The sequence below is a fragment of the Sarcophilus harrisii genome, chromosome 4 (assembly GCF_902635505.1).
Source record: "Sarcophilus harrisii chromosome 4, mSarHar1.11, whole genome shotgun sequence".
Classification (NCBI taxonomy): domain Eukaryota; kingdom Metazoa; phylum Chordata; class Mammalia; order Dasyuromorphia; family Dasyuridae; genus Sarcophilus; species Sarcophilus harrisii.
Genome location: NC_045429.1, coordinates 356050398 through 356061483, shown reverse-complemented (window position 1 = coordinate 356061483; position 11086 = coordinate 356050398). Strand labels below are relative to the sequence as shown.

General features: G+C 43.7%; 1 protein-coding gene across 2 annotated transcripts in view; it reads left to right on the top strand.

The window, feature by feature from the left end:
• Positions 1–7836: 7836 nt before the first annotated feature.
• The window catches only part of GATAD2B (GATA zinc finger domain containing 2B), a 96357-nt gene continuing 93107 nt past the window's right edge, over positions 7837–11086 (top strand). The window contains exon 1 of one of the 2 annotated variants that reach the window (XM_031966605.1): positions 7837–8109. The gene's annotated coding sequence lies outside the window, so the exon portion shown is untranslated. The remainder of the gene's footprint in view (positions 8110–11086) is intronic. The other variant, XM_031966606.1, reaches the window with a different exon arrangement.

Below are 11086 nucleotides of genomic sequence, written 5' to 3'. Positions count from 1 at the left end.
CCTTTGGAATCGTCTTATATCCCTGTCTTGATAAGTGTAGCTAAGTCTTTCCCAGTTAATCGTCTTCATAATATTGCTGTTGCTGGGTACAATGTTCTGTCTCTGCTCACTTCCCCTTTGCATCAGTTCATATATGTTTTCCCAGATTTTCTCTGAAACCATCTTCAACACTTCTTATAACATCATGATTCTATCATGATCATATACCACAGCTTATTCAACCATTCCCCAACTGATGGCATCCCCCTAATGTCCAATTATTTGCCATCACAAAAAGAACTGCTTTAAATATTTTTGTACAAACGGGTCTTTTTCCCTTTTCTTTGTTCAATTGGGGATATAGCCCTAGGTATTGCTAGATCAAAGGATATGCAGTTTTTATAACTCTTTGGGCATAGTTCCAAATTGTTCTCTAGAATGGGCCAGTTCACTACTCCACCAACAAATGCATTAGTGTCTCAATTTTTCCACATTTCCTCCAAGATTTGCCATTTTCCTTTCTGTTGTGTTAGCCAATCTGATAGGTATGAGATGGTTGTTTTAGTTGGCATTTGTCTAATCAATAGTGATTTAGAGCATTTTTTCATAAGACTATACATAGCTTTGATTTCTTCTGAAAACTTCCTATTTGTATCCTTTGACCATTTATCAATTGGAGAATGAACCTTATTTTTATAAATTTGGCTCAATTCCCTACATGTTTAAGAAATAAGATCTTTATTAGGAAAATTTCTTGCATTTTCCCCTAGTTGTTTTCCTTCTCATTTTGGCTTTGTGAGTTTTGTGCAAAAGCTTTTTAATTGGGGGCAGCCAGGTGGTGCAGTAGATAGAGCACCAGCCCTCAAATCAGGAGGACCTGAGTTCAAATTTGATCTCAGACACTTAATGCTTCCTACCTATATGACTCTGGGGCAAGTCATTTAACCCCAATTGCCTCAGGGAAAAAAAAGGTTTTTTAATTTCATGTAATCAAAATTACATTTGGTCATAAACTTCCATTATTGATAGATCTGACAGGTACATTTTCTCATGTTCCCCTAATTTACTTTTTTTTTTTTTTTAATTTAATAGCTTTTTATTTACAGGATATATGCATGGGTAACTTTACAGCATTAACAATTGCCAAACTTCTTGTTCCAATTTTTCACCTCTTACCCCCCCACCCCCTCCCCTAGATGGCAGGATGACCAGTAGATGTTAAATATATTAAAATATAAATTAGATACACAATAAGTATACATGACCAAAACGTTATTTTGCTGTATATAGAGAATTAACTCTAATTTATAAAAAATCAAGCCATTCTCCAATTGAAAAATGGTCAAAGGATATGAACAGACAATTCTCAGATGAAGAAATTGAAACTATTTCTAGTCATATGAAAAGATGCTCCAAGTCATTATTAATCAGAGAAATGCAAATTAAGACAACTCTAAGATACCACTACACACCTGTCAGATTGGCTAAGATGACAGGAAAAAATAATGATGATTGTTGAAGGGGATGCGGGAAAACTGGGACATTGATGCATTGTTGGTGGAGTTGTGAACGAATCCAACCATTTTGGAGAGTAGTTTGGAACTATGCTCAAAAAGTTATCAAATTGTGCATACCCTTTGATCCAGCAGTGTTACTACTGGGATTATATTCCAAAGATTATAAAGAAGGGAAAGGGACCTGTATGTGCATGAATGTTTGTGGCAGCCCTTTTTGTAGTCCCTAATTTACTTATGATATTACCCCTTATACCTTATGTTGGTTTGTAGGATGGGACGTTGGTCTATGCCTAGTTTCTGTCAAACTTCTTTTTGTCATATACATGTTGAATTCTTACCCCCAAAGCTTGGATCTTTGGGTTTATCAAATACTAGACTGCTATGATCATTTATTTCTTTATTTTAAATTTAAATATAAAATAGAAGGAAAAAAAGAATATTGCCATATGGACAGTAAAACATGAGAGATTTCAAAATAGTAATAAATTTCCATTTCAAGAAAGCTTATATAATAAATACTACATATTGTATTCAGAGCAGTTCATTTTTTCTTTACTTCCTTGTAGCTTTTCTTTTGTACTCTTGTTTTTATTCCCCCCCCCCCCGCCAATGCAGATATATACCATATATACACTTATATACATAGATATCAATAATCACACATATACATTCATCTGGTCTCTTTAACATATTGTATATCACAGATAGCTATAATTTTTTGTTTGAAAATTTCTACTGAGAAGGATCACACTATCTCTTGAGGCATCTCATTCTGCTTTTAGATAATATAATGATTAGGAAGCCCCCCCACCACCACATCAAAGATATATCTGTGTTTGTGTCTTCCACCTCTTTCTTCTTCTATAAGACTAAGCATAATGTCTCATTTCCTTCTCTCTCTCTCTCTCTCTTTCTCTCTCTCTCTCTTTCTCTCTCTCTCTCAAAGGCACATTCTTATTTAACTATATCTTGCCTGGTCTATGGTCTCCTGCTTTAAGTCTCCTTACTCCAGTGTATCCTACGACACAGTGATTTTTCCTTAAGTATACATTTGATCATGTCATTTGTTACTTAGTAAATTCCACTGGTTCCCTATTCTCTCTAGGATAAGATTTAAATTCTTCTGTGTTTGGCATTTAAAATTCTTTACATCTTCATTCCAACCTACCTTCTAATCTTATTATACATTTTACTCCCATTTCCATACTCTACAATTAAACTAGCACTCTTTCCATTATTCCCACCTCTTCCCATCCACTTTTCACCAACTATGGCTCATGCTTCTGATGCTCTTTGCCTCCACTTCCTGGCTTCCTTCATGGCAGTTCAAATTGCACATCCCAGCGGAGGCCTTTCCTGGTCCTTTCCATTGCTAATGCCTTTCCTCTTAGATTACCTTTCATATGTCTTGCTTGCATGTTCTTTCCCTCATTAGAATATGAACTTCCTGGAATTTAATGATTAATATTTGATGACTAATTCATTCTCATCTTTAAGACCTTCACTACTCTGGGTATTCTCCAGCTTATTGATGTTCTTCCTAAAACATGATGTTTACAACTTGAACACATTACTCTAAATGTGTTTTAAGCAGAGCAGCCTATATCTGAACTAAGACTTCTAGTAGCATTGTTCAGTAATTTTCAGTCATGGACTCTTTATGGTCTCTATTTGTGGTTTTCTTGGCAAAGATACTGGAGTGGTTTGCCATTTCTTTCTCCAGCTCATTTTACAGATGAGGAAGCTAAGGCAAACAGGGTTAAGTGACTCACCCAGGGTCACAAGTTAGCTGTCTGAGGCCACATTTGAATTCAGGAAAATAAGTCTTTCTGACTGTACCAACTAGCTACTTGCAATATAACTAGTGCAGGATAATATTCCTGTCAAAGAACACTAAGCAAGAATAAGCATTTACCAGTAGCTAAATCACAGCACTGACACAGGCTTTTATAAACTCATCTCTTTCCATCTGTGAAATTCATTTGAAAAAGATTCAGGGGGTTTTGAGAGACAACAAGTTTAATATAAGTCAATTGGTAGCTAAGAGAGCTATTATAGTCAAAAGATGAATTACAAATGGCAGTATCTAGTAAGAAGGGGTGGTGATTATTGTTCTGGTCAGACTTTAAAAGAGTCTTGTGTTCGGTTCTGGGCACCAATTTCTAGAAAGACATTGATAACTCAGAGAGCATCTAGAGAAGGACATCTAGCTGGCAAAGGGCCTTGTTTAAGGCCATATAAAAATCATTTAAAGAACTGGGGATATTTAGCTTATCAACCCCTCTCTCCTGCCTTTTGTGTCTAAATTCCTTGAAAAAACTTGCAACAAGAGATGCCTTCCTCTCCTCTCATTCTTAACTACAGTTTGGCTTCTGCCTCATTATTCAAACAAAACTTAGCTTTTCAAAACTACCTGAACCAGGAGATCATTATACACTTCAACAACAATACTATATAAGGATCAATTCTGATGGAAGTGGATATCTTCGGCAATGAGAAGATCCAATTCAATTCCAATTGATCAATGATAAACAGAAGCACCCAGAGAAAGAACACTGGGAAATGCATGTGGACTACTTGCATTTTTGTTTTTCTTTCCAGGTTATTTTTACCTTTCTGAATCCGATTGTTCTTCTGCAACAAGAGAACCGTACAAATATGTACACATATATTATATTTAAGATATACTTTAGCATGTTTAACATGTATGAGACTGCCTGCCATCTAGAGGAGGGGATGGAGGGAGGGAAGAGAAAAGTTGGAATAGAAGTGAGTGCAAGGGAATGTTGAAAAATTACCCATGCATATGTTCTGTCAATAAAAAGCTATTAAAAAAAAAAACTAACAGTGACCTCCTCTTTGCCAACTCAATGGCTTCTTCTCAGTTCTCAATTTTCTAGATCTCTCTGCAGCCATTGACACAATCACCCTCTTTTTCTTGATACCCTAATCTCTAGATTTGGGAAACATTGTTCTCTCCTGGTTTTCTTCCTAACAATCTGACTCCTTTGCTGAGTCTTCATCAGGGCATACCTGCTAATTTTGGACATTTACAAAGCTCAGTGATTTCATCAGCTCCAATGAGATTCCAATATTCTCTCTGTGCTAATGATTTTCAAATCCAGTCTCTCAAGAGCCTACCTCCAATCTAACATCTCGGACTGTTTCCGAAATAGCTTGAACAAGGTGTCCTGTTGAGATCTCAAATTCAACATATCCAAAACTGAACTCATACTTTCTCCTCAAACTTCCCTATTTCTCTCTAGGGCACCACTATCCACCTGGTCCTCCAGGGTCACTATTTAGAAGTCATCCTTGATTCCTCAGTCTGTCAAACCATTACCCCTTCCTCATCCCACATCTAATTTCTTGCTTGTTGACTTTACTTTTGTAACATCTCTCAAATACACTCTTTTCATCCTGTGATACTGTCTCTATCCTGGTGCAGAGCCTCATCTCACTTGTCAACTCACTCCAGTGTATCCATTCAGCCACCCAAGTAATTTCCCTAAAGCGCTGGTCCACCATATCACACACCTTCTTTCCCCAAGTAAACTCCAGTGGTTCCCTATCATTTCCAGAATCACTTACGAAAAACTCTAGCATTCAAAAACTTGACTCTGGGTACCTCCCTACTTTTTTCAGTCTCCTTATACGTTACTAATTTCCCCCTCCCCCAAGGGGAACAAAATACCTTATCTCTTATCTTCTTTTTCTTTCATTTAAAATTTTTATTTCAATAAATATTTCCCAATTACATGTGAAATCTTTAAACATTCATTTTTAAAAGATATTTTATTTCATTAAGTATTTCCCAATTCACACGTAAAAATGTTTAAACATTAAAAAAAAAATTTTTAAGTCCTAAATTCTCTCCTCCCATCTCATCTTCTGACTTCAGGCATTTTCACTGACTTTCCCTTATTCACTGAGTGCTTGTGCTCTCTGGGCCGCTCTCTTCCCACCTCCCTCTCCTCCCCTCCCCCTTCTCTCCCCTCTCACCTTATCTTTGCCTCCTGGCTAAAATTTTGCCTTCCACAGTAAGGCTGCTCCAGTCCCTCAAACAAACCCTTCCCAACAAATGAATCAACATTTATTAAGCACCTATTAGGCACCTGTAACACAAAAGCTGGAATTACCAAAGAAGATAAAAGATAGTTCCTGCCCTTAAGGAGTTAATGGAACTTTCCCTTTGTTGATTGTTGTGGCGGTTCTCTCCCTTGAGGCTTTCTTGGTAAGGTACTGCAGTGGTTGGCCCTTTCCTTCTCCAGTTCCTTTTACAGATGAGGAAACTGAGGGGAGCAGGGTTAAGTGACTTGCCCAGGGTCACACAGTTAGGAAGCATTTGAGGCTGGATTTGAACTCAGGAGGGTAAATCTCCCCGACTCCTGGCCCTCTATCCATTGCACTCATGTACAGTTGCAGAGGAAGGGGGAAAAAAAAAACATTGAGGGGTTGGTGGTGGAGAAAACAATACCAATGGAAGTTAGGAATGAATGGAAGCTGAGAAGGCTAGAATCAATACAAGAATGCTCTGAACAAAAAGACAAGGAGTTCTTGGCAGGGTCATCTTTACTCCATCACTTTGCTTTTTCCTTATTTTATCTGTAACAATTCTAGTTGCACAGATTTCCATGAAGTATTTTAAAAAAGGGGAGGGGGGCTTAAGAAAGGCTTCCAGCACCAATTAGCTCCTTTATGGGGATACATATAGAATTCCACGGCAGCTAGGAAGCTTCTAGGAGAGAATGCCTGAATCTGGTGTCAGGAAATCCTGAGTTCAAATCTCACCTTGGACACTTACTAGCTATGTGAACCAGGGCCACTTGTTTGCCTTGATTTACTGAAGGAAATGGCAAACAAGTATCATTGTCAAAAAAATCCCATGCACCGTTTGGTCCATGTAGGAACTGTCTGACCAGACTGAATGACAGAACAATGAAAACATGAAATTCCAGGTTCAAGAACTGTATTAAAAGGAGTTGGTTGTGGGAGGTTTCAATCTGAAGAGAATAAAAAAAAAAAAATCCAAGACAAGTGGTGGCAAAGTGGAAAAGGTGCTGAATTTGGGGTGAAAGCTAGATTTGAATCCTGACCCTGTCTTTGCCACTTACTACCCATACGATCTGGCCACCAATGATTTCATCTTTTCGAGCTCGCTCCCTCATGATTTAAAAGAACCAAGTTAGATGACCAGAAAGCTTGCGAAAGGTAGAGTCTGTTTACACTTAAATCTTTAAAGTTTGGCCAGGGTTTTGTATACAGTAGGTGTCCATCAAGGACTGAATTGTTTGCACGCTTCCCAGCTTCTGGGAAGTTTCTAAGCTCCTATTATCCTGCAAGATGCGGTCTGGCTTGTTCCATTGTGTATTAGTTCATTAAAAGCAAGACTAACCGAGGGGAGAGAAATACGGAGCTAGACTAGCTGTCTGGCCCCACCCGGCTTTAGTGGGGTCCGGTCTTCCAGTCTGTCTCCATTTCCTCACGGTCTCGATTATCCAAAGCTCCCTCCCACCTCCGTCCCTATCTTGGGAGGCCCGTCCAAGGCGGTCGGCAGACCGGGGCCGTCCTCTTCCATGTCACCCAGACTTCCCAAAGGCCCGGCTCGCCTCCCCCACTCCGGGGACAGGAGGCCGCAAGGCAGCATCCCTCCTCGGGCCAGGGAGCAGCCCCTGCGGCCCGCGCTGCCCTTTCCTGCAAAGCCCCTCCGCCAGGCCTACAAACGGCGCAGCGGGAGGCAGCGGCCTGGCCGAGCTCAAGAGCCAGGCTACCGCGGCGGGGAGGGGGGTTGGCCACGCCCCGGTGGGGCAAGGCCTGGCTCGGGGGCCTAAAGGAAGCTCCATCAGGGAGCGCCGGGCTTAGGTCGCGAGAGCACCCGCGTCGAAGCAACTCTGGGCTCTCTCAAAGCTCTGTGCAGTTCTTTCATCCTGGAGCCTTAAGGTGTGAAGAAGGAAGGGGCAAGGGGACCCCAGTTTTGGGGGAGACCAGCGTACGGCGGCTGCCTGGGGACCAAAAAGTCTCTGAGGAAAAGTTGCAGCCTGAAGCGATTTTTTGACCCCCGACACTTAATAGGCAGCAGAAGACCCGGATGTGTCTGGGGCTGGCTGAGGTACCCATTAACGCGCCCCCGCTAGACCATCCCCCTTTTCTACTTCTTATTGGACTAAATATACATCAATCACTACCATGTTAGCCACTTACTGGCCGAGGGAAGGATCGAGTTCGGGCATCCTATCGCCTATTGGCATGCTCGAGAAGAGGAGGGCAGGACGTTGAGTGTAGGTAGACCAATGGGCGTCGTGGCGTGTGAAGGAGGCGGGGCCGGAGCGCTTGGCAGCTGCCCAATCAGCGTCCTTGTTTGTGTGGTGCCGCCGCCGCCGCCGCCGGTGCCGCCGCCGCTGTCCCTGTCTGTACCGCAGTGTCTGCTCCGCCCGCCAGCCCGCCCCGGCCCGGCTCGGCTCGGCCCGGCCCGCCCTCTCTTTTCCCCTTTCCCTCTCCCCGGCCCCGAAAGCGGGGGCCTGGAGTCCATACTGCCGCCGCCTTTTCTTTTTTCGCCGCCTCCGTTGCCTCTTGAGGAGACGGACCGAGCCGGGAGTTCCGCCGCCACCGCCAGGTAAGGAGCCGCGGCCTAGGCCAGCCCGCCCGGGGGCGGTGAAGAGGGAGGGGAGGGAGGGAGGAGGGGAGGGAGTGAAGCCGAGGAGGGGGAGGGGTAAGGGATAGGTGGATGAGCTGGGGGGAGGGGAAGCGGCCTCGAGCCGACGCCCGACCGCGCGCCCCCGCCTCGCGCCCCCTTTCTCCCACCTCACCTCTGCCTAGCTCCCCCAGTCTCCCGGTCTCGCACCCCCGCTTCACCGCGCTCTCCCGCCCCACCCCCCCCTCCCCGCGCGCCCCCGTCTTTCACTTCATTCCCGCGCGTCCCCGGGCTCGCGCCCCCTCATTCCTTCTCCTCTTACTCCCCCTCCCCCCAACCTCGCGCCCCGTCTCTCCCTCCCCCCTCCCCTGCTTCCCTCGGCGCCTCACGCCCGCCGCTCTCTTCCCCCTTTCCTGCCTCGCGCAGCCCCATTTTCAAAAAACCTTCCTAACCCCAGTTTCTCCCTGGGGAAAAGGGGGGCGCCCCTCCTTTCGGTAGTGTGTGTGTGCCGGGTGGATGGAACCGGTAAGGCGCTTTCAAGGGTGGGGGTCCCAGCGAATGGCTTATCTGCATTTAGGCAAGGGGTTTTCGATCAGGAGAGGCCTCAGCGACCCTTTATTCATCTATCTCAGCCCCCCCCCCCCCAAACCCGAATCGGGAGATAATCTGTTTCTCCCCTGCTAGTTAACCTTTCTGCACAGTAACCCAGGCCCAGGCACAGTGGATCTCCACCCTTCTCATTCTCTTACTGCTCCCCACTACACTCCCCTGCCCCCCCAAAAGGCAACCTGGATCTTTATGATACTTTTTCTCCGTTCTCCCATTACATATAGATCATGTAATTGTGCACCCCTGGATGAGCATAAGTACCTTCTCCTGCCTTACCGTGGGGTAGCCCTCCTTTTCCCTGGAGGTGTAGCTTTTTGATCTCCCTCATATAGCAACTTCTCTCCAACCACAAGATGTCAGCTCTTAGGACTGGCACTGAGGTGAGGATGGAGGCGTTGATGGTGGGTGGCATGTGGAGGCTAGCTGAGCCATCCTCCTTTTCCTCTGCTGTCATCTCTGGGGAACCAGACAGCCTCCTGAAAACTGGCTTCCTGTCTACCAGTAGAGGATTTTTTCTTAATTCTTTTTCTTTGAGGGATCTTGACTGATTATGGAGCAACCTGAAGTAGAGAAGACTAGTATTCTCGGGGGGAATGTACAGAAGGGATCTGTAATTGGTGGAGAAAAGTTGTAACACCAGTACAACCGTGTGTTGGAGAAAAGGGGAGCTGATGACTTTATTGATAGTGACTAATTACAAATGACTTCTGACTAAATTTTGACAGAAACAGTTTGTGGAAGGGAATTCCCTTATGGTTAACTTGCTTGGAAGTCTGAACTCGACTGATACTCTTGTTGCTATGAATCCAGAACTTTTTCTTAGGCTTGACATTGATTTGATTTCTTCCTTCTGGTGCTGAACTTGGTCTTGCTTACTGAGGAAGATTATTGCTTGAAATTACTACTTCAATCATCTCAGTTGAAAAAGAAGCTGCTTCTGGAGGTGTGTCCCAGAATTGCATTTGAAATAGTTTTTTCCTTTCTTTTGTGTGAACTCAGGCTACTATTTGGAGCCTAAGTGATGAGTTCAGAGTATCAACTAATCAATAAACATTTAGTAAGCACTTAATATGTGCTAAACTTTAGGTAGCCCTTTTTTAGACTATTCAGCGTGAGTAGAAAATGTTGTTAGGAATTGTCCAGAGAGTGATTGTTTAGAATAGAGGAATGGGGCAGAGAGACAGAGAGAAAAAGTGTGTGTGTGTGTGTGTGTGTGTGTGTGTGTGTGTGTGTATTTATAGTCCAGTGATAGTGATAATATTTAGGTGCCATTTATTAGAATGTAAGTTTCTTGAGGACAGGGACATTCTCCCTTTCTTTATATCCCTAACTTAGCAAAGTATTTGGCACATATTAAGTGCTTCGTAGATGCTAGTTGACCTGCCTGCTGTCTGGGGACAGGTGCTGGAGATCAGGGATCAGAAGACTGCCCCAGGGAGCTCAGTGTTTCAGTTCCAATGGAGGAGGTAAGGTTGATGGAACTTTGCCCCGCTCCAGACCTCTCCTGAAAATCATGTCTGTAAGGAGAGAGTGACTCAAAACTGACAACAGCATCCATCTTCATGACACTGTGGTTTATGTGTGGTGTCTGTTAACTTCCTGTTTAGAGCCAGGCTGAATAAAATCTACATTCTAATATTTACCTGGGAACAATGTTAATCAATCCTAGACCAATGATATGGACCTGAGCTTTTAGCCTGTATTCAAGGCTCCATTTTGCCTGAGGGTTATGGTTGGGGGTTGGTGGGCTGCAGTAGGAGGTAAGGGGGTGTGGAGAATTTACTCTTCTGAACTTCTCAATCTTAATTAACACTTAAAAGCCTGTGTGCAATTTTTGGGCAAAGTTCCCATTTTTTTTTTTTTTTTGGCAGCAGATGGGTTGGGCCTTTCCAGGTTGGATTTTGGTTTCAGGAATATTAGGGTTGGAGAGCTGTTCTTAATAGTGTCAAATAGTAGAGCTTCTTCGTGGAATGCGGGAGGGGAAAGGGGTAGAGAGAAGACAGGCCAGTCAGCCATTGGAGCAGTAGTATTCCAGATGTAAACCAGAAACTTTTGTTTCAATTTACTGATATCCCCTCCCCCCAGCTAGAGGTATATATGTAGGGGGAGCAGCAGCTGCCTTGTCCTGGTTTCCAGACTCTGAAGCATACTCCATGTTAGCCACCCCATTGGGAGTCATACTGACAAGCAGCCCCACTGCTTTCAGGCTCAGAAGGCTCTTGTTGCTTTGGCTCATTGAGAAAAGCCAAAGTAGCTTTGGTTGATTATATCAGCCACTAGATAAATACAGAGACTTGAGCCATAACTGGGACCTAGGAGATTTTTTTTTTCTGGCCCTTTGCAAGTACTT